Genomic DNA, 20,751 nt, shown 5'->3' with positions numbered 1-20,751 from the left:
TAGAGACAGAAAGGGTTGAGAGGAAATAACTAACTGTTTAGTGTTAATAAGGCATGGTGACGAACACTGTGCCCTATCACACGGTGATGAACACTGTGCCCTCTCGGATGGTGATGAACACTGTGCCCTCGCAGACGGTGATAAACACTGTGCCCTCTCAGATGGTGACGAACACTATGCCCTCTCAGATGGTGATGAACACTGTGCCCTCTCAGTTGGTGATGAACACTGTGCCCTCTCAGATGGTGATGAACACTGTGCCCTCTCAGGCGTTGATGAACACTCTGCCCCCTCATATGGTGAAGAACACTGTGCCCTATCACACGGTGATGAACACGGCGCCCTCTCAGATGGTGATGAAAAATGTGCCCTCGCAGACAGTGATGAACACTGTGCCCTCTCAGATGGTGATGACCACTATGCCCTCTCAGATGGTGATGAACACTGTGCCCTCTCAGTTGGTGACAAACACTGTACCCTCTCAGATGGTGATGAACACTGTGCCCTCTCAGGTGGTGATGAACACGCTGCCCTCTCAGATGGTGACGGACACTGTGCCCTATTACACGGTGATGAACACTGTGCCCTCACAGATGGTGATGAACACTGTGCCCTCACAGACGGTGATGAACACTGTGCCCTCTCAGATGGTGATGAACACTGTGCCCTCTCAGATGGTGACGAACACTGTGCCCTCTCAGATGGGGATGAACACTGTGCCCTCTCGCACGGTGATGAACACTGTGCCCTATCAGACGTTGATGAACACTGTGCCCTCTCAGATGGTGACAAACAATGTGCCCTCTTACTTGGTGATGAACACTGTGCCCTCGCACACGGTGACGAACACTGTGCCCTCTCAGATGGTGATGAACACTGTGCCCTCTCAGGCGGTGATGAACACGCTGCCCTCTCAGATGGTGACGAACACTGTGCCCTATCACACGGTGATGAACACTGTGCCCTCGCAGACAGTGATGAACATTGTGGCCTCTCAGATGGTGATGAACATTGTGCCCTCTCAGATGGTGACAAACAATGTGCCTGCTTAGATGGTGATGAACAATGTGCCCTCTCAGACGGTGATGAACACGGTGTGTAAAAATGGCGGCAAAAGGCATAAAGTGCAAACTATGGATATCTGGTTGAGCCGGACCAGGACAAAGTCAAACCACGATGGAGTGCGGCCTAGCTAAAGGGGACCCAGTCAGGCCCCCTGAACAAAGTGTCTTAAATCCAGGTTTGCAGAGCGTTACGAGGATCAGCTTCAAAGTTGTGCAACGCAGCTGAGGTGATGCGTCTGTTCTGGGATGCAGTGAGACTGTAGGGCGAGGTGCAATGTTGCACAATGTGCATTGTTGTTTGAGCACTCAGAGTAGCTGCAAGGTTTTGATAAGGACTCCTCAGGCCTATTCCGAGGCTGTTACTGACAAGAGATGCGATGGCCTACAATGAGGATGGTGGTGAGCGGCAACGTTTCTGATGTGAGGACTGGCAGCGAAGCAATGCGGGTCTTTGCGATGGTTCCTATCCATGCAGCAGCAATGATGCGTAGGTTCTGCCCGGGTTGCGCTACACAGCTGAAGAGATGTGACAGTTCTACTGGAACCACAGAGACTGGGAAGGCACAACTTGGCAAGGTAGACCCACATTTTGAACAGGATTAAAAGTTGGGCTATATATTTGTATTAATATTAATCTATTTATGAAATAAATGTTCAAATTCTCCCATAAGAAGAATAGTGAAAATTCCGATTATGCTTAAAAATAAATTAATTTTGTGTGCAACCTTGGAATTTAGCTGTGATGATAATATCAGATGCATCACAAACAACCTGCATGTTAAGTGTATGTGTAATCGTTCTAATCAAAACAAATAAACATTCATGGATGTTGGGCACATAAGAACATGAGTTCCACACATGAAGAATTTGAACAATTCTAAATGAGTTCACATTCATCGGTTGTAAATTTGGTACAGGTATTGAGAATGCAATATTATACATTTTCATTTTCATGCTATCCAGAAAAGCACAGACAAATCATGCTAAGACCCCACTTCCTGCAGTAATCACACCTTGGTAACTCCCAGGGGCTTTGAGGTGCACGTGGATTGAAACAGAATTACTCTTGAGAGAGTTTCTTTCTCGCTGTGGTTTAATTTCAGCTATTAGATCTAAAATTACAGCACTACAAAACCTGTATTTATCAAAGAAATCCTCCTCTGTTTGTGGGAAACTTTTTTTCTGAGCGTGAAAATGATTTGTTTCTTGTCTCCTCTGCCTTCTCAATAACATGAAAAGACACCCCTGGGCACGGTGAATAACAATTAATGCAGGCAAGAGAATTCTAGAATTGAGACATTAATAATGGCAATAATTGTCAGAACTCATATCAAAACAACATGTCTTTATTTTTTATCAAAGTTTATCAACAAAGCTTTATATAAATACATATTTTTTATACATATTGTAAATTGTTCATGTATGAACTGAATAAAACATTCTCAAAATCATTCTGTGTTGTGGTACTTCATGTATTTATATATAAGGCAACAGTACAGACATAGATATGTTGTTAATGGTCCATTGCATCAAAGACTACATTATAAACAGTCAAAGATGACAATATAATGATGGTCTGCAGTATGTTGTCAGACTATGCGCATTTCGGCATGGCCTTCCTCAGGACTCCGTCACAGTAATCACTGTTGATCGATCAATGGTTTTGGCTCAAGAATGGAATATAAAGATTGGGGTTCACGGTGCAGATGTGTAAACAGAATCACCCTTCCTTTCAGATCTAGGCCTAGTTGTTAATTTAGAGAGGCCCCTTTTCCTTCTTGTATATCGATAGGTCGAGTGAAGACGATTAATGGGTAGGGGCACTGTCCCAAAATGGCTAGGTCATACAGCAAGTTCAGCTGTCTGTGTCGAGAAGATAACTAATGCTGGACCAGAAGAATATAATGAGCAGCCATACCCTATATAGTGGCTTCCTATCTAATTGTAGCCAATACGTCCAGTGGGTAGTAGATTTCTTCCAAATGTATGCGGATCACTGAATGATGCACATATAGCGTAAAGTATTTTTCTTTTTATGATCCCTCAAGTGGGCCAACACCAGCATGCGGCGTCCGTAGCAGACTGGAAGACTTCCCTTCAGAGACGCCGGTTCATATAAAGAAAAATACTTGACGCAATATGTGCATCATCCTGTGATCCACATACATTTGTTATTCACCGTGCTCAGGTGTGTCTTTTCATATTATTGATTATTCCCTGTCAGGGCTTATCTATCCTATATACAGGGGCCCCAGTACTTTTCCAGATAATACTACTCCCCCTCCTCTGCAGACTAGCTGGTACTATCATGTACTAAGCAGCCATTGTGAAAGGGCTGTGAACATATGTTGTGCCTGTTACCACCTGCTTCACTTTGTGGTGAATTGCATGAGCAAAATGGCCAATTTCTGAATAGTCTCGATCTGTCAATGCTTCTTACATCGAAATATTGATTTGGTAATACAAAATCACAAATGTGTCTACTTGGAGTTGCTAAAATACAGATTCCATATTCATCCAGTTGTAGGAAAGTGCCCCTTTTTGCATGGTTAGCCCCACTTTTCACCTGATGCCTGATGTAATTTCAAACTGTAAGTGCACTGGGTCCCTGCAAACTGGGTTCCCAGTGCCAGATCTCTTTCCCAAACCACTATACCCAAATTTATCACATCTATCAGCTACCCTTGTAAGTCCCTAGTAAGTGGTACCCCTGGTGCTCACAACATTGTTACTCAAGAGGGTTCTTTGGGGCTGCAGCACTGGTTGTGCCATGCAGGGACTCCTCACCAATGTGCTGTACCATTGGAGACAGTGTTTCTTGGTGCAAGAACATTTTGAGAATTCACATGACACACAGCCCTGTGTGCCATGACAACTCTACACTGCATAAGATATAGGTAAAATACCTCTACTGCAGGCCTTTAGGCTTACAGCAGGGTGCACTATATCCCATCTGTAGGCATATAAGCATGAAAAGGTATGTTGCTACAATGTCCAGTCCATTCAGTGATGTAAGTGACCATGGAAGCCAAGAAGAGTGCATTGGCTGGAGACTTGTCAGCACTAGTTTCCTAGTTCCATGATGGCTTCACAGATTTCTAAGATATTTGGTACGGAACATTTTTTTTAATAAATCCTCAATGTTGCCAGTGTTAGATTTATTAAAAACATTCACACAGGATACTGTTTTAGAGGGTCCCCTGAAACTTAACCAAATTCCAGTGGCGTATCTGGACAGTTTTCAACAGCCTGCCACCACCAGACATGTTTCTGACCTCATGGAGTGAGAGCCAGTGCTCTAAGAAGACGAAAACAATACCTGTTCCGGGCAGGCGTGTACACCACCTGCTCCAGGACAAGATGGCCTTCCTGGGCAGGAAGCTTCAAAGACAAAGTCACCTTGGAAGGCCAACCCAGGAACCTTCAGATAGAGTAGGAGGCCAAACTCCTTTTCTTGCTCTGCTTTTGGCAGGAGAAAAGGTGGGAAAATGTATCAGATGACGAGGAGGGTCTGCTGGGACAGGAGAGGTGAACCTCTCTCCTGAAATTATACCATCTTGAGATGGTTATAAAACCTCCAATCAGGTCTCTTCCCACAGTAAGTGGTCACTAAGGGGTATTGCCACCATACATTTAGTTATCCTATTGGCTATTACCTGTATCCCTTTGTAACACCCCTAAATTCTGTAAAAGGGGACATCCTGTGACCTGAACCTCAGATTACCCGGACCAAAGAAGACCGGCTGCAGAAAGAAAAGGTGCCAAATCTTGGCAGCTGCAAGAAGGACTCAACAATCGCTGTTGCTATGTCATCCTGAAACCTGCAAGGACTCCAAGAACCCCGAAACACTTCCAATTCTTTGCAAAATCACAGAAGCTCCCTTGGACTTAAGGTAACACTAAGCCCATGAAGTCTGGTTTGTCAACTTTCTGCTGCCTGATGACCTTGATGCAGCATTGAAACACGAAGAGGTACAGCAACTCTGGACGGTCAGATGTTGCTCTCCACCAAGGTTGGTGTAAGCAGGATCTACAAGAGCTGGGGCGTATTCACCAATACCAATACCTGGGGTACCGGATGCCCTATGATAAAAACAAAGAAGAGTCCACAGTGGACTCCCAAAGCATCAGAAACAAGCACCCACCAAGGGATGTTGAGACACCAAAGACACAATTCCTGCGTGGCCCAGCTGTCCCAAGATCGCATTTCTAGTCGCCTCACCTGACCATGAGGACCCTGAAGATACATACAGCCCAGCTGACTTGTTTCCTCTTTACCCGACCCCACTGACCACAGCACCAACTAACCAGCTCTGCACCTGTGGTCCCCTGGCCCTTTTGCCTCCTCTCTCTAAGGAGACCCACAGGACTTAAGTGTAAGTCCATTTGTGCAGAGCATCTTCAAGTGGCCGGCCCTTTGTCTTTGTACACCAGACTCAAGACCTTCAGCACTCTGCTCCTGGCTGCTCCGCGATGCTCCTGAACTTCTCCTGCTGGAACTTTGGACCTGGTCCCAACATTGACCTAAAACGAGAAGGTGATCTGCGTGAAAGCATTGCCTGATTTTATAAACAATTTTCAATTTTCTTTCCATTGATTCCTATGATGCGTAATTGTGTAGAAATGTGATACATTTTCCAAACTCTCTAAAAATCGTAAATCAAAAACTACCTACTTTAGAACTGTGTTGTTGGTGTATAAAAATACATACACATTCTCTTTATTTTCACAAATTGTTTTTTGAATTTGTTTTAGTGTGTGTGTCTCTTTTATTGCCTGCGTGTATGAAAACAAATGCTTAGCCCTACCCTCTGCTAAGCCTAACTGCTCACCCACACTATGACAAATAGAGCATTAGTATTATCTACTTTTACCTCTTTAAGCCAATAAGAGACTCACTGGACTCTCTGCACAGGGGGCTTTATTGTAGTGCACACAATAGAAAGCAAGCGTCCTGCATCAATTCACTAAATTAGCTAAGCATCTGCATTTCATACATAGAAAAGGCCATTTTGGCGGTGGAAAACCAGTTTGTGGCTAGTTACTGAGATCCAAATGCTTTGTACATCTGGTCCTACGTTGCTTAGCTTTCCAGCTACAATCGGCAATGTGATGGCTAAGTGAAAGGTCATCTGGTAAAGCTGAAATCACAAGCAAAACCCAATCCTTTCTGAAATGATGAATATTTTTCTGCAGTGCGGAGTGTGAAAAGAAAGTATATTAAAGCTAATAACATATGAAGAACAAGCATAAGAACCCCTCTCGCACCAGAACATTCCAAGGTATGTCTGAAAGCCCTGCAGCATAAGGGAGAGAAGAAATTATTACTCCTGAATGAGGTCAATGAAGTAGAGGTAATAGGAGGAGCTAGCTAGTCTGAGCCACCGATGCTCCAGGATCTGTGAACTATGCGCACCTCTAAGAGTAGGACTGATGTGTGACTCATGCACCGGATGTTGCTTGAACAAATTGTTCAATGCACAGGTTGCAACAAATGGGTGCTGGACATAAGGAAAGAATTTACTTCAAAATATTGAGGACAAATACAACACAATGGCCAGAAAATAAACCAAGGTACACAATTTAAATTAATACATTACAACCACATACATAGAGTATACATTTCACATAAGAAGATTAACAGAGTACACCCAGCAGCCCAAACATAATCTCCTATACACGAGGGAAAAGATGCAGCATTTTCCCATATCATATATAACTACTGTAAACTAATGTACTATTGAGAGGACATAAAGGTGTTCCTCACACCATATGGAATGTATTCTAGAAACCTAAATATTGGGAATATACTCCCATCCTAAGGGGTAAAAAATTATTGAAATGGGTCAAAAGACGAGGTACTATTCACTGAAACTTAGTGGGGGGTGGCGATTCTGCCACAGTTTGGGATGAGATGGTCACTGTCTGAGAGAAGTCTGAGCAAATAATCGTATTTACTTAGTGGCATCAACAAATAGTGGGATGCGGAATGCACATCGCCTCATAGAGGAAAGAACTGTGACCTCCCTAAAGGACCACAGGGATGTTGGTGCTGACTCGATGGTTAGAGCTAGCATAGAAATAAGACTCATAGATAACTGAAGTTTTATGACATGTTGCAATACCCAGAGAAAACAATGCTAAGATTGGTATGCAAAGCTTTAATAGTTATAGAACCTGATGCATAAAATTGCTTGATTGCGCTTCCCTATGAGGAAATCGCAAAGTGTGATGTACAACAGTGTGTTTTACACTCTTAGGGCCAGACGTAGGTAGCCCTTTACCGGCCGGTAACAGGCGAAAATCGGTATTTTCGGCCGTTACCGACCGGTGTTGAGCAATTGGGATGTAGGAAAGCGAAAATCGTCAGAATCGGTAAATTTACCGAATCGGTAAAGTTACTGATTCGGTAAAATACCGAATCGGTAAATAAGAAGTGGTAAAAATGAATATTGAGATGTAGGGAAGCTCTTAAATACTGAATTTGCTTGAAATTCGGTATTTAAGAGTCGGTATTTACCATGGATTGAAATCAGGTGGTAACCAGGTGCAGCCCATAAAAAAGGACCCAAAATGCAATTCTTCTTGCACAATGGTGGCATTTTATGTCATTGCAAGACGGCTACAGGAGGAAGGAGAGAGGGAATGGCTGAGACAGGAGCAGGTCTACAGACAGAGGGTCACCTTGTTCATGCTCACAGAGGCAGAGATACTCCAGAGGTACAGGTTGGCCCCAGACACCATCACGGACCTACACCTGCTTGCGTCTGGGAGCTACCAGAGCGTGGTTGCTGTGGTAGGTGGGGTGACCCAGAGCAGCCTGTCAAGGTTTTTCCACAATTTCCTTGAAGTCATGTTACAGAGGATGGACCATTACATATCTTTTCCTGCAACCCATGCTGAACTGGTCCAAACAAAATCTGACTTTTACCAGATGGCACGATTCCCCAATATAATTGGCTGCATTGATGGCACGCACATTCCCATTTGTCCCCCTGCTGCCATCGAATATATTTACAGGAATAGGAAGTCCACCCACACCATCAATGTGCAGGTGATATGCAATGCAAAGTGCGCCATCACTGACATTGTGGCAAAATTCCCTGGGAGTACCCACGACTCCTATATATTTCAAAATAGTGGCATCTATGTACGGCTGACTGCAGGGGAATTTGGTGAAGGATACCTCCTAGGTGAGACACAGTGTGCGCCCCCAAAACACCTATTGCAGTAAGAAGTACAAGTATCCATGTGAGTAATGTATTCCCATTTCATTTTAGGAGACAGTGCATATGCCCTCTGTTCCTTCATACTCACCCCCTACCTCAACCCCTCAACACCCAGCCAAAGGAGATATAACCGGGCCCACAAGAGCACAAGAAATGTCGTGGAGCGTACGTTTGGTATCTGGAAAAGCAGGTTCAGGTGCTTGCACAAGGGTGGAGGTGCAAGGCCGAATACCCTCATCACCTGCTGTAAGATCATTGCTGCCTGTGCTATGTTGCACAACCTTGCTGTGTAGAAGGGTACTGAGGTGGAGTTGTCAGACTATGAGGATCATGACGACGACATGGCTGTGCCTGAAACACAACCTGCTGGAGTGTCAACACCAAGTGATGGCAGATACAGACGTGAGGAAATTACACGCAACTATTTCTGAGTAAGTAATGAGACTGACACCTATGTTGAAAGCACATACTTTGTTTAATGTACTATATATCTCGGTATGTTAAATAACAAAAGTGCACCAGAAAGCATTTCACTACAATGCTCACAGTGAGTAAACACACACAGACAGGTGTTGAATGCGCCCACCGTAGTTGTATATTGTCACTACGCAGGTTTAAATAGCACAAATGTGCAACACAAACGTTCACATTTCTAAATTGTCTGTCCAATGGCAGTAGCCCATACTGATAACTGTTCATTTGCGGCCACGCTTTGCACTGGCAGATGTATGTGGCTCACTCTGTTCACTGGGCGTTTGCCCTGTAGCCTCACCCTGTCGCCTTCTGCTCCTCCTTGTCTCTACAACAAGGGGGCTTGCCATGCTGCTCCTACTGGTGCTACCTTCATTCTCTGGCACGTCAATAGCAGTAGTTTGTGCAGTTTGAGCATGTAGTAGAGCCTCTAGCGCTCCGGTCATTCCGGCTATGCCTCTTGTCAGCTGATTGCTGTTTTGAGTCAGGACTTCCTGACTGTTCATGCTACGCCTGCATAGCAGGGATGTGGCTGTTGCCAGGCGGTGAATAGCTTTCTCAGTTCTCTGTGCACGCTGCTTCTCCCTGCGCCTTGATGTTATTTCAGAGTCCAGTTTTGTGCTCAGTTGCTGCATGGATTGGGTCATGTCATGTATCCCTGTAGCCATGTTCTTGTTAACTTCCACCAGTTCCCTGATGCCTCTACCAATTTCCTGCATGTTCATATTGAGGTTCCGCATTTGTCTTTGACAGGACATGATGCCCTTGCCCTGCATCCTCTGAATCCTGACCATGGATCCCTCCAGGCCTTGGAAGACACTGGATCCCTCCCCACGTGCACCTACACTCCTTCCTGGTACTGTGCGGCGTCTAGTGGTACTGGGTACAGCCTCTGCGCTGGGCTGCAGTGTGGCAGAGATGGCAGCTCCAGGCAAGTTGTGTGAGTCTTCACCCACCATTTCACCAGCATCTGTCTCCATTTCCATCAGTGGGGAAACGACATGCCTCCTGCTAGGTTGTGCTGCAGGTGTCTCAATATCCAGGGATGCTGGCATTTCTGGTGAAGATAACAATAGTGGGGACTGTGATGGTCTTGGGGATGCCTGCATTTCTTCTGTGATGTCAGGTTCTTGGGAAGGTGGCTGCCCACTCGGTACACCTGCGTCCTGTGAAGCACTGGGACCTGGCTCATGACTTTCCTCCCTCTCGGATGCCGTGCCTTCTGCCTCCTGATAAAGCCTTCTGGACGTGTGACCTGTGGACATATGAGCGCATATCAGCTAGGTGCAAATGTCTCACAGCCACTACAATTAAACTTAGGAAATTGCACTTATTACATGCTGCCTGCCCTTCATAATGTCTGCAATCATTTGCCTAACTTGGTGCTTACTGTGCTGTATGACATGGTCTTTCATTAACTGACTACATGTACCATGATGCATTGCTACTGTTTTGCACAGTCACACTGGGACTGGGGTACCTTAGCTTCAAGGGGTGAGGGATGGAAGAGGGTGGGAGGGGGATTGCTGTGCATGCATCTTACCTTTTCTACTTGCAGCTTTTGCCGAGATGTCCACTTCTCCCAGTCCATGGACGCTTTCTGTCTCCAAGGTTGTGGCCACCATCTCCTCCAGGTCAGTGAGGGGGGGTGCTGTGTTCTTTCCTCCACCTGTTTGCGAGGCCTGTTTGTGGTGATCAGCAATTTTTTTTTGTGAGGCTCCTTAGGTCATAAAACCTCTTTTTTAAATCTTCTGTGACTCTGGTTGTCACTCCCACTGCATTGACTTTCTCAAGGATTTCGAGCCAAATCTTCCTTTTTGCTGATTCAGGCACAGAGAGGGACAGCCTTCCAAAACGTTTGTGGTGCACCTTTACCACCTCCTCCACAAGGACCTGGAGCTCCATGCTGCTGAATTTCAGCTTTCTTTTTCTTTCTGTCTGCTCTGTGTCCTTGCTGCTTGCCATGTTTAAGGTTTAAAGGTGCACAAACTCTTTCTGCTGCTGCTCCCAGTCTCTCTGCTCCAACTGCCTCTCCATAACCTTCTACTTAGTTGCAGCTGCCTGTGTAGCCACTTCCTGGTAGGAAGGGGGAGGGTGGCTGCACCTGATTTGCTGTTGTCTTAAGTTTCACTTTTGCTTGCTTTCCGATTCGGAATTTACCGAATCGGTATTTACCGATTCGGTATTTACCGATTCGGTATTTCCAAAGCATTCCTGTTGGCTTTTTGGCCCATTGGGATGAATGGTAAATACCGATTCGGTAACTACCGATTCGGTAATTTCCGAAAGTCAGCTACCGAATTTTACCGATTCGGTAAAAAATACCGAATTTTTCCCTACATCTCATTTACCTATTTTTAAATACCGAATCGGTAAAATTCGGTATTTAAGAATCGGTAAATGACATTTACCTACATCTGGCCCCTAGAGATTTGCAGTCCTGTCTCATCAATATTCATGAAGAAGGTTGCAATTTGCGACCCATTGTGAATGGCTGCAATCAGAGCAATGGTGGCCTGCTGGGGTCAACAGACCACCATGTCTTTGATTGTTTTTTAAATAAAGCAATTTTTTTGTAAAGCCGCTCGTTTTCCTTAAGGGAAAATGGGTTGAGATTAAAAAAAAAATGCAAGCTCCTTTTCATTAGGTAGTCAGTAAGCAGTAGTCTGTGGTACCACTGCCTGCTCTTAAAAATGTTGGTGCTCACATTCACAAAGGTGGAGAAGTGTGGCTCACTGGTTAGAGGAGGCAGACCCGGACGCTGAGATCAGACCCGGGACCAGGGTTCAATTCCCAACACGGCATGGTCTTGAGCCCAAATGTCCATGGACTCGGTAATTCTCGCTTCGGTGCCTACTCGAATCACGGGTTCACACTCTGCAACTCTGAGCAATAGCTTGCTTAATCTCCACTACGGCCCCCCGCGGCGGGATGCCTGGCTTTCACCTTGGGGATACCCAGTAAGGGCTATCTCACAGGGAAAAACCAGGACGGGTTCCCAATGCAAAGCGCTTTGAGACCTGGCGGTGATATTGCGCTATATAAAAACCTATCCATCCATCCATCCATCCACAAAGGGGAAGAGGTTCCCTGGGGACCCCTTCCAGTTTGTGAATGGGTTACCACCAACTTGAAGTTGGTAGTAACTGCAAATGTTTTGTGACTATATTCTCGGTCGCGAAACATTCCTACTTACCGGTCTGACTCACTAATAGGAAGGAACTCTCTTAACACACCCGTTCCTAATATCGCCTCGCAAACCCTATTTTACAAGTTGGTAATAGGTTACTAAATTGCAAAATAGGATTGGTTCCAGTAACTATTGGTCCAATAGTTCCATCATACGATTATGGACAAGGTATTTCTCAAGTGCATGATTTAACAATACCTGATAGGAGGACGAGTGGGGTTCCTAAAATTTACAGAAAAATAAATTAGACTAATCAAGGATTAAATGGACATTAGTGGAATAAATGTGAGTGTAATTACAAGATATTCAGAATCATTAATCAACATTTCAGAAAGATCAGTGGAACTCCAAAACAAGATATACATCTAGATCCAAAAAGGTTCATGCTGAATGGTAAATGAATGACACCTATATCAGGAGGGTTAATGAGTGAATCAAGTGAAAATACTCAGAAATCATTAGGTCCTTTGCCAGAAGAATTAGATGAATGAATAAGAGAACTAGCACATGGTTTTAGTGAAAATGAATCTTTTGCCATAATGAATTCCTTATGTATTTTCTTTATATTTCCTTTATAATGAAGTGTGTTTCATTACTTAGTAAAACTGTTGGTTTGCAGTTCATGGGTTTCCTATGAAGACCTCAAAAACTTTGGTTGAGTGATTTTCTTTCTTAAAATGTAGGCTGCAAAAGAAATGTATTCTGTCCTTCACTAGTTCTGAAATGCTGTTGCGTTTGTTTTGTTGTGCACAAAGTAATCTTTAGGAATTATTTGGTCGACAAATGTTGCAAGTTGATGTGTAGTGTACAAGAGGACATGAATAAAGTTGTAACATTATTTTCTTGCTTCCGTGGAAGATTGGCTTCTTTTGTATTAATAATGGACTGTTTAACCCCTTCGGTGCGCTGGACGGCTAGGGGCTGTCCGACGCACCAGTGCTTAAGTGCATCAGATTGCCCCCCGTACGTCCAATCACATGGCACGTAGAAAGTCATGAGAGGTATTGTTGGAAAAGGGGGAATCTCAGCTTTCCAATGGAAGCCCTCCCTGGTGGATCCATGCTTGTTGATAATAGGCACTTGGCCCATCCACACAACTAAGGTATCATTTTATTCGAATGACTTAGGGGCATGTTGGGTCATAGAAAATTTGTGCCGTGCAGTGATCCCACAACATTCCCACACAGAATGTTGCGGGATGAACACAAGAAATGCCTCCTGGACTTCCAAGGGTGTCTACTTTTCAGAAATGTCTGGGTGTGTTATGTTCCCAGAGATGTCTGAAAACTCAGGACCAAAAACACAGGTGCCCACCTATATGTCACAAAAAGACCTGGGGGCATATAAGCAAGAACCTTGTTAAAATTATTGCCGTTTTAGCGGAAGGAAACTGCCGCTAAAGCAGCGATAATGTTGGACTTGCTAATATGCATTATAGAATTCCACATGAAGCCCAGGTTAGATGTGCAGGACATTTAACCTGGGCTTCTATTGGAATTCTATAATGCATATTAGCAAGCCCATTATCGCTGTTTTAGTGGCAGTTTCCTGCCGTTAAAACGGCGATAATTTTAACAAGGTTCTTGCTAATATGCCCCCTGGTTTTTCAAGGGGGGGCCACCTGGGGTTTTGGCCCTGGGCTCGGCTGCCATCTATGGAAACCTACCAAACCCAGACATTTCTGGAAGCTAGACACCAAAAGGAGTCCAGCAAGGTATGGCTTGTGTGGATCCCCCCAAAGTTCCCTACTCTGAATCCCCTGCAAGCCTCAAATTGAACTGAAAAAAAACACATTCTCCACATATTTTTGTGTGGGATCACCCTGCCGGCACAAATGTTCTACCACACAGTGTTGCAATCAGTCTCCTGGGTAACCCCATTCCCTTAGGTCCACTTGGGTTTAAAAGGGAGAAGAGGTTGCATGAGTTCACCCTCTCATGCATTTTTGAGGCCCTGGTCATCCCATCCCGAGATTTCGAGAATTCGTTAGCAAATGTATCTTTTTTTCACAAGCTTCATCTAAACACAGTGCTATATACAAGAATCATCTTGATAGAGAAGACGAAATAAAATGGTTCTAATTAATATTTTCACTCGATTCCTGTTGATTCTAATTTCAGATGCTGCACTATGTGAAGAGTGCTCGGTTTATCGTCAGCTCTGGAGAGGAAATCTTCTTTGATCAGAATGGTGATGTGCCGGCGGTGTTCGATTTTGTAAACATCCAGATCTCCTCAGAAGGTACCATCGGACTGGTGAAGGTGGCAACCTGTGATTTCACCTCTCCTGAAGGGAAGCAGATCAGGATAGAGGACAATGCCATGATGTGGAACACAAGAGACAGCCAGGTGAGAATCTTTGGGCAAGTAGTACCACCGGACACAAAGACCATATTGATGTGAATTATGATGATAAATCTATGGCGAGCGATAAGATGCATTTATTGTTTTCTTTTCTCACTTACACCTCTCAAGGAGATGTTCTTTTTATTTTAAAATGTCTTAAGCTGTCAAATTAGCAGGATATGATACAGTTGTTACTTATGTGTAAAAAGGTTATGGAAGATAAAGTGAACATCATGACCCATAAAGATGAAGAAATGTGCTAAGGAGGGATTTCAATGTGTTTTTGAATCTCATCCTGTTTCCTCCTTCACCGCTGGGTTTCCAGGTGTGAGAGCCAACATCAATGTTGTGGTATCGTATTATCACAAACAAATGGAGTGTAGGTTGCGACCATTTGAGGCACTGCATTTCCTTGGCCATGCAGTGACTGATTGTTTTTAACCATGTCATGTTTTTTACAAGCCACTCACTCAGGGAGGGATTCAGGTGTGTGGTAGAATGCTGTTCATCAGAGAACATGTGCTAGTATTAGGTAAGAACCATGTTTATAGAAGTGTTCTAAAGATGCTTAGGATGTGAATACAGTTCAAGTGTTCCTGCAACAAACTGCAAGTCTTTGGAGCCAAACTCCCATCCGCTCCTTGGTGCACTTTGCAACCACCACCAAAAATGAAATTGAGGATTTAGAAGGATAGTGGGACCTTCTCTAAAGAAGCTGTTGCTGCTCCACTTGGACTCCCAAATATATATATTTTCCCAGAGCCCTTGTGTTGTTTGTGTTCCAGTCACGGAGGAGCTGGCTTGGAAGTTCAGGCTTTACTCTTCCAATTGGAGGTAGATGAAAGCCGACTTCCATATGGCGGGAATTAATACGAGGTGGTATGGTAGACAAAAAAAATAAGTATTGGGATGCGGTTCAGGTTTGGCTGAGATTAATCCAAGTATTCCATTGGTTACTATTTGTATTCTTTATTGTGATGCCCTAAGTGTGATGAGTATTACAAGGGACCCATGCTCACTGTGCTGCTGAAACCCAGCTGTACTTAACAGAACAACCTAAGTAGGCTGTAACTGGTCTTTCATTGGTTGTATTCAGGTTCAGAGAGGATGACGAACTTTGATGCAGTTCTGAGTAACCAGCAGTGATTGAAATGTATTCAAGCCCTGTTTTACATTTTTCACTGTGGCACCCTTATAAGGCTCCCTTGTACAACACAGAGCCTTCTACCCTGTTGCAGATGTGAGAATGGACTATCTATCATAGGATATGTAGTAGAAGCATCCCCATGCACTACAAATCCCTAAGTCTTAACAATTTCTGAAACATCCCACAGATTAGATGTGTATTTAGATCATTACACATTAACTTTTTCAAAGAAATGAACAAGTTTCTACTTTTTACTAGAAGTGGGGGTAATGTTCCATTCCCCCCTTAGAATGTATGGAATTTGGCAACTCTGCAATGCTCCTGTAATGCTGAGTTCCACCCCATCATGCCAATCACCGTGTGGTGGAATTCATTCCCGCGAGGCTCCAGAAATGTGAGTGCAAGTGAGATTTACTATCACCAGATAGGCAGTGGCAAGCGCGTAGACTTGCTACCGCTCGAGTAGATTTTCTACTCGAGTGGCAGCAAAATCAACATGAATGGCCGCACGCTCTCGCAACCTACACTCGCACCTTTTGCTCCAACTTTGTGCTACTGACACTAAATTGCATATTTTCTAACTATCGCAGAGTTTTTTTTTAATGAAACTCTCTGAGTTGCACTCACCACTAACCTTCTTCAAGTAGGAGTTATTTTTGCAATAAATGCTGGTATGGCTATCTTAGGAAATCAAGAGTTGCACCAAAGCCTATCGGTATTCCCACTGGTCCATTCCATTAACACCTACTTAACACAAAGCATCAACAAGCTGATTGAGGTGTTTTATGGCTAAGAAAAGCACACCTTTCAAGCATAATACACTTTTAGCACTGGAAAGCACATACTGTGCACTGTTTGCATAGATTTCTGCCAGTTCCAATCACTCGAATCAGTAAACACGCTCTGGAAGAATATAATAATGAATATTATTTCCTACATGTAAAGCAGAATCACCACAATTATCACAGCAAAATTAGCAACGCAAGTATTAATAGTCTGAATAAAATGAGCATTCAAAACAATGTGTATCTCACAGTACTATGCACAAATATACTGCTATGAATCTCTAACTCTGTAAAGACTGTCCAAGCGTGCATGCTGACACCTCTAGCGGCGTTGTTTACTAGCACCTACAAAGCCGGCTCACCTATACTGTGTGCCCAAAAGGGCTACAGTTATAGTCTCTTCATGCTGGTGGATTTTTTAATGTATATCATCTCCTTTATAAGATCTTTGGGGGTTTTATGGTTATTAATGACCACCAACAACCCCAAACTATGATCACACTTCAGTGTTGTGAAAAGTCAAAGAGCCACTTTTCTAAAGATCATCATAATGCATCAAATTGGACACCCTTAGTTCACCCTTACCATAACCCAGCACCTTCACCTAGAATCATTCTCTTGCATTACAGCTCCAACCCCCTCACAGCTGGCTTTTGTACATGTTTTCGCTGAGCCATCCCACATATATAGACACACACATTTGTACTTGTCGTTTTTATTCCTCTCCAGAAGGACAGCTACACCCTCTCTAGAATACTGTTTGTGTGCTGACACCACCTGACAATTCCTGGCACTAACAAGCCAAAGCAATAAAGTAAACAAGCTCTGGCAAAACCAATATGCTTGATGTTGTAGTGTAGTTCCTATATTCCCAATAGGCTCTGCGCATTGGAATAATATATTCAGCAGTGTAGACGTAGGACTGAGGTTATCTAGGTCTCTACTGACTATATTAGACTTAAGGTTTGCCAGCTAGCTCAGAGGTCACTAGAAACTTTCTCGAATAGGCGAGGAGGAGTTTAACCTCCCTGGATAGACAAGAAGGGATTAGCTTCTGACAACCATAACACATGACAACTTTGCTCTCCCTGAATAAGAGTGTATCTCTAGAGTCGTGTGAAAACAATAGACAGCTATTTCACTCAGTCAAATGTGCGTACTTAGTTTCACCAGAATGCAGAGAAAAGAGAGACGGGCGTTTTCAATAAAAGGTGTTATTTATTGAGCAGTCTTCTTCCTCATACAAGAGAAATGAATTGCCACGATTGTAATACTCATGGTAAAGTAAAGTACGTACAGTAAAAGGAGGATTATAAAATAATACTATAAAAGCATTGATATGGTTTCTTAGCCATATGATACTTTAAAATAGATAAAATATATACATACATATATACATTGACTAATCGTACTCAACTGGTCCGTCTAACTATGCCTACCCCGGTGTACCTGACCTAAGCCTAATACGTGGGAAGGAGTAAGTAAGTAGCAGTTTAAGTTAAATTGGTTTTGCCAAGAATCTGACTCAAGAATTTTCTGTAAGGGTTTAGTCAGTTCCGTACCTGGGTAATAGAAAGCAGGAGGTTTGGTATCTCTCTCTCAGGACTCGATATCCCAGCAACCCGCAAGGGTAGGCTGGAAACGCCGGAGCTGGATTTCTCGGCAGGAGAAAAGACAGCGTCTTTCTCAGCGCGTCAAAGAGGAGGGGCAGCGTCCGTGGGCTCTCGCATCAGCTGGGCTTACGGGCAAGTAGATAGCTGCTCTGCTCCAGAATCACCACCGTGTGTTTGCTTAAGGCAACGTTGGTATATTTATACCTGAAAGGTGCCTGGGTTTGACGTAAGGTTGGACATAAGACGTCCCAGGTTGCTGGAGGCTTGGCTTTGTTTAGAGAACTCGGTGTTCTTTCTAGGGGGCCGGAGAAGTAGTCTTGCTTAATGTGACAGCATGTGCTACGACTGAATTATGGATATGATTATTATGCCGTTGTATGGATATTATTGATTATAACCGGACAAGGGCATAAAATAGGAATATCGATTCGGGTTTCCTAGATAAAACACTACACCCACTCCACGAATAAATGTCCATCATTACTAAACTAAGCAATAGTAAACATTTAAAAGGTGCATGTGTATACCCTCCCACCCCAAAATACATTTTTGCATTTGAAATGGTGTATGCGAAATACATGAAAATGATTATAGGTACTGTACGCTATTCAAGCAGTGTAATCATTCAAAAAATATGCATATATATAGCGGCATGGATGAATTGCGAAATTTACACATGAAATGGCTCTTAATACAGAAAAAAAGTGCGAGACCATTCCATCACATATAAATACAGTCATTTGTAAATATGCTAGAGGCTGAGGTAATATATTGTCTCTAGAGTTCCTAAAATAGAAGCTCTGTTCTCTAAGAATAGTTCTACTTCAAGCAGAGTACATGTGCCAAAAAAAGGTAAATATTTTGGAATCAGGGAAAAAAATAATTTCGCTTTCATGGGAGAGAGAAAACAATATAGTTCCAAATATGTTCAGTAGCTTTTGTTTAACAAAGCCGAAGGCCGAATTCAGAGTTCAGGGAACACTGTGTACTAGTTTGCTTTAAAGGTATTCTTTTTGTTCGGGGGAAAACATCATTTTAGACAGACTTTCAAAAAAGTGGTCTACCGCTTCAGGTGAAAGTTCGACCAAGTTGGAAAATGCCGCAACTGTGCAGTCGTGAGAATGATTGCTATCATCGATGGCAGGATCAGCAATGCTCACAGAAGGTCGTACCTGGGTGTTGTTGCTCTCATCTCGTACTTCACTACCCTATCGCAGTTGTGAAGTCTCAACGAATGCCGTCATCAGGATTGGTAACCGCTGGGGACAACACGATGCATGAGCCGTTACAGGACTTACAGGACTAGCAAAGTATCTGTATCCAATGGTACTGCTGATTGTAGTGTAAGACAGACGTCCAACACGCATTCTTCACCGCACAGCATACATCGTAGCACAGGTAAGATACAATTCTGCCAGATGGGTCTGAATGAAAGAAACCAGGTCATATTCAGATCTCTTAGCCGGGCTAATCCAAGGACTTTAGTTATGTGTTCCCGATAGCGTATAGCTAGGATCGTTTCTTCCATTGTTGCTGGAGTCTTGTCTGCGTTATGGCTTGCCATAACGAAGCAGGAGAATCAAAAATAAAATGCCTGCTACGAGTCCCAACAGGAGTGGTAGGCCGCCAAAGACAGAATGGACAAATTTAGGAAAAATGCCCAGAACTGTTGTGAAGGGTGTCAACAGTCCCGAAAAAATTGTCTTAAATATATGTGGGATACCGGTCGTATCAGACATATTTAGGATTTGGCTTAACATTTCTGCGAAATGTAGGAGGCAATTTGTTGATAAAAGTGTATGTATCTCTGCCGTTTTCCTTGCAACTTGAAGATCATACGTTTCTTTTGATGACGTCAAGGGCACAGTTGTCTGCAAAAGGACAGACTTCATTCTGCTTAAAGTATCAATTCGAATAGAAGAGATATTGAAAATGGGCAACATTTTTGCCTCCCTGTCTGGAGTGCTGTTTGGAAACAATACTTGCATACAGCAAGTGACCATGGAACTAACGCTAACTAGATAAGCTTTTCCTGGCACCATGCCACAACATCTGTGGTCCACTATTAGAATGTAGCTCCCGTTAGAAAGCCGTCTAAAGAATGGCTCTATTCGAGTTGCAGGTGTGCCATGCTGGTGACATGAAAGGTTATTTGAAGTCCCCCTCACAGGCCCCATGCAGGTTAATACCTTGACACAGAAGTATACCACCTAATGATTTTTTACAATTATTACCACTAAGAAATACATTCTGTTCCTTTTCACTATAACATGTGTGTGTGTAAGGTAATTTCCATGATGACTTAATGTACCCTTTACCCAACCTTTCATACTGGCCTGCTGGTATATATTCTTGACAGAATTTAAATTTGAAAGTTGTTATCGGAATAGTTATTATTCCGTGTATTATCCATTCAATGACAGGTCGTTCTGACATTGTCAATGGTAATCTCTCAAGTTTTTCAATGCTTAGAATTGTAATTTCCGCTCCTTTCTGTTCCAAGCTGATTTGTGTATCAGTAAGGTAAAGATAGAGAATAATGATGTTGTGTTGATTAAACGCCATGGCACGTAGCCTGCACGCAGATTTTGTAACGTCCAGCCAAGCAGTACAATAAAACGTAATTGGGACTGACCGTGTTGTAACATTATTAAGTCCTGCTCTATTATATCTATAGCAGATGATACAATGCTGTCCAGTGAATATATTATGGAAGACAGAGTCATTAACCCATTGTCCACAACAGAAAGTGATTTTTCCAAATTAATACGGTCAATTTCCCGTATTTTTTCTGTTGTTTCAATTTGCGTTTCTTTCCAAGCTTCGTTGTAAGCTGCGTATATACCGGCCGCTATGAAACGTTTTTGACGCTGTTTGCTTGGTCCCATTATGAAATCACGCAAGTCA

The sequence above is a fragment of the Lissotriton helveticus genome, chromosome 4_2, assembly GCF_964261635.1.
Source record: "Lissotriton helveticus chromosome 4_2, aLisHel1.1, whole genome shotgun sequence".
Classification (NCBI taxonomy): domain Eukaryota; kingdom Metazoa; phylum Chordata; class Amphibia; order Caudata; family Salamandridae; genus Lissotriton; species Lissotriton helveticus.
Note: the sequence above shows the minus strand (reverse complement) of the source record.